The 3,916-nt window shown below is 43.8% G+C and overlaps 1 long non-coding RNA gene across 1 annotated transcript in view; it reads left to right on the top strand.

Moving 5' to 3' along the window:
* Window positions 1-3,916, top strand: part of LOC310787434 — a 755,777-nt gene that overhangs the window by 92,268 nt on the left and 659,593 nt on the right. The window lies entirely within an intron of this gene.

Genomic DNA, 3,916 nt, shown 5'->3' on the forward strand with positions numbered 1-3,916 from the left:
GCGTTTCGTTTTTGTAGACCAACCCAGAAGTCAGTGCATTTCCAGTTCCCTCATCTCAAAGGCAATGGGATTTTTCTATGAGGATTTTGGTTAAATGTCCTGAAATAAAGTCTGTGGCTAACAAAGGTTTTATGAAACTGTGAACTTTGTGTTCAGTAAATCTAATCTCCACAAATGAGGATCACTTTTATGAGTTTTGAAGCGTTTTCTGAAAATCAAGATAAAAAAAAATCACTTTCACGCATCAAAAATCATACAAGTGGTCATCATTGTTGTGAAGATTTTCTGCTGAACAAAAAGTTTGTCATTTCATAAACTTTTGTTAACCACAGACCTTATTTCAAGCATGAACCAAAATCCAAAAACCGCTTTGACTTTGAGATGAGGGAACCAGAAGTGCTAACATCCAGGTCTTCCTGTGATACTGTGGTCTGGGGAACACTTTGGCCCGGGAACGGAACACAACCGTTCCGAACCACTAGATAACACACGGGCGAGGATACACTCCAGGCGTAGTTGATGACGCAAGTGCACTCTGAAAGCTGACCAGCGGGGAGAGGGGAGGGGGGCAATCGTGCCGGGCGTGGAACGGAACGGAACAGAACAGAACGGAACGAAAGCAATCGCTCCCAGTGATAAACCAGCCTTACTGGCTTTTTGCTTTATGATGACCAAGAGCGGAGATGATGGTGTGTAGCCTAAATCATGCTTCTCAAAATGTGTGACGTCAAGGATCCACTTTTGAACCCACTTTCTCTGTTAATACAGAAAGTGTATGAAATCCATGACCAAAATAGTGATACATTCTGTCATTGTGTTACTTATGGATGGAGTTAGTGTTCAAATAAATGATTTCTCCCGGGGACCCCTGGAGCCCCTGAAGGACCCCTGGGGGTCCCCGGATCCCACTGTGAGAACCGCTGCCCTACATTCACCTTTACTACATCACTGCTTAATGGTGAGGATGAGTTTTGAGCCAGATGGAGGCACATCCAGCAGGGACCAGCGGTGCTAAACAAGAACAATCATTTGTCAAAAATCAATCAAGTGAAAATAGCTGGTGTCAATATAGGCTATGAAGCAGCTAAACAAGTCGCTATATCAGCGTCAGACCCGGAGGCGTCAGGCTGACTTATTGTCAGACCGGAGCTGAGTATTGTTCACAGCCTCTGGAAGATGAAGACAACAGAGTGAGTCCAATAGAGAGAACTCGTTTCACAGCAGGTGGAGGCTGCAGGCAGCATGCGCTTTTGGAACGGGATTATTATATCTGATTGTATTTGATGTTTCAGGTACATGCTGCATATTATGATTAGTAGTATGAATAGTATGAATAAAGGACTGAGAGATTGTGATGCTCTTCACCTCTCTCTTTACTCTAACAGTCCCAGTAATAGTAAGATGAGAGACATAAGGGTCGGCAGCTGTGCAAAAGGATTTTGCAAAACTGTAAAAAAAATATATATATATCTTAATTTATAAAAAATCGATTGAAAAAAAAAAATCGATATTCGGGAAATACCGCGCTATTCGGGAAATGTTGTGATATTCATATTAGCGAAAATCAGCCCAAGCCGGTGTCAGGCAATAATCTATCTCCCTCCCTCCTTCACTCCTTAAAGACTCAGGTCTCTCTCCTTTCCTTTCCCTGGCACTAGCTCCTGGCACTAGCTCTGACACTAACTCCTGGAGTCACAGGAAAGTGACCCTGCTCTCCTCATTACTGGCTGCTTGTCCACCTGAAAGCTCGTTAGTGTCACACTCAGTGGACATGGTCCTGGAAAACAGCCTCAGTGTTGTTGCAGTGGAAAATGCAATTAAACAGCAAACACATCGACTAAGAAACTGGCTTTGTGTACTTGCACTCTGATAGTCCATGTAAGCTAACAGCAGGAGTTGTAACACTCTGATAGTCAGTGGCGGCTCCAGCCAATTGTGGCTGGGGGGGCTAAGGGGGGGCTTCAATATTTACAGCGGGGGCTAACTTTTTCTACATAAATAGACAGTGGTTTTCTTCTCAACCTGTGGTACAGGTACCGCTGGTGGTACGCGAGGGCCCCTCCCTCTCATACATTCATATGGTGGTAATTTCTCAGGTACTTGTGTAAAAAGGTTGAGAACCACTACTATAAGAAATAATAATCATATGATGATAGGGTTCGTGAATTAGGCTCTACTATTAGACAAGGAGGGCCCACTGCTTTTCCATTGAGAGCCAAATCCCCCAACCCAACATTATGCATGTAAGTGCTTCAATGAGCTGAAGACTGAATGTGTATTTAGCCCTATGTCACACTGTATGTTGAGACTGATGAGTCCAGTTACACAAGGCTATATGCAGCAGACACATTTAGATGGTAAAATCAAGAGTTTATATTCACAAAGTTACACAAAACATTTAAAAATGTGCTATATTTTAGAGACAAATTAGGCTAATCACTGCATATAGGCTATATGTAAATAAACAGTGCCACATACACAGGCACATCCATTCATCCATAGTCTGTGCCAGAGTAAAAAGAAATAGAACCATTCAGATATATATAGACTGCACTAGTATAACAATCACACCAGTGGACAAGACTGTATAGTGACTGACCTGGACAACAGGCATTTTGATACTTTTATCAAAACCAGCTCAGTGGCCTTGTGGTCTGAGTGTATTAGCTAGTTTAGTTGTTATAAATTAAGTTTTTGTTTTTTCTCCAAAGAAATTTCCAGGGGGGGGCTTAGGGGGGGGCTTGGCTAATTTCAGGGGGGGCTCAAGCCCCCCCTAGCCCCCACCTGAAGCCGCCACTGCTGATAGTCAATGTAAGCTAACAGCAGAGGTTCTTCTCAACCTGGCGTCCGGGGGAACGCAGGGGTCCTTGAGGAGGTTCCAGGCGTTCCCAGCAAACTGATCAATTGTTAAACTCAGCATTATTTCATTTAGAAGTGAACACAATTAGATGATTTAGAAAAATGACTGGTTTGATCATTATTTATCTGTTACTGTATCTCTCTACAGTACAGACATGGGATTCTGGAGAAAATCATGGCTGACAATACAAATATTCTCAGATTTGGGTCCATAATCTCATCAAAATGAATGGCTCAAAATGTGGATCCTTGGTTGGGATTCACTGAGCTGTATCTGACCACAGCGAGGAGCAACACGTTATGGAAGCGATCCCTCAGGCGCTCTCCGTGGTGCTGAAACCACTTTCTAAAAACACACTGAGCATCGCTGTGGAAGGTCCATTTTTCTGCTTAAAAACTGAATGTGTGTGTGTGTGTGTGTGTGTGAGTGAGAGAGAGAGACACACACACACACACACACACACACACACACACACACACACACACACACACACACACACACACACACACACACACACACCCCTGCTCATGCAGTTTTTGCCAATAGCATCAGTCCAACAAGCACACAGAGACTAGACACACAGAGACTAGACACACAGAGACTAGACACACAGAGACTAGACACACAGAGACTAGACACACAGAGACTAGACAGGCTTTAAATGAGCCACTTTCAGTCGTCAAATCTCCTCTGTTTGTTTGACACTTTTCCAAACCCTCAGTCTGTTCAGCTAGAAAGAAAAGAGTTTGGAGTCAAGGGTAAAATAGCCCCGCATTCTTCTTATGTAAACGCTGAAGCCTTTTGGCTGGAAGAGAAGCTTTGAATATGGCATCTATCTCTCTCTCTCTCTCTCTCTCTCTCTCTCTCTCTCTCTCTCTGTCTGTCTGTCTGTCTGTCTGTCTCTCTCTCTCTCTCTCTCTCTCTCTCTCTCTCTGTCTCTCTCTCTGTCTCTCTCTATCTCTGTCTCATCTCTCCTCTGTCTCTCTCTCTCTCTCTCTCTCTGTCTCATCTCTCTGTCTGTCTGTCTGTCTGTCTGTCTCTCTCTCTCTCTCTCTC

This window comes from Poromitra crassiceps, assembly GCF_964638095.1.
Source record: "Poromitra crassiceps genome assembly, chromosome: 13".
Classification (NCBI taxonomy): domain Eukaryota; kingdom Metazoa; phylum Chordata; class Actinopteri; order Beryciformes; family Melamphaidae; genus Poromitra; species Poromitra crassiceps.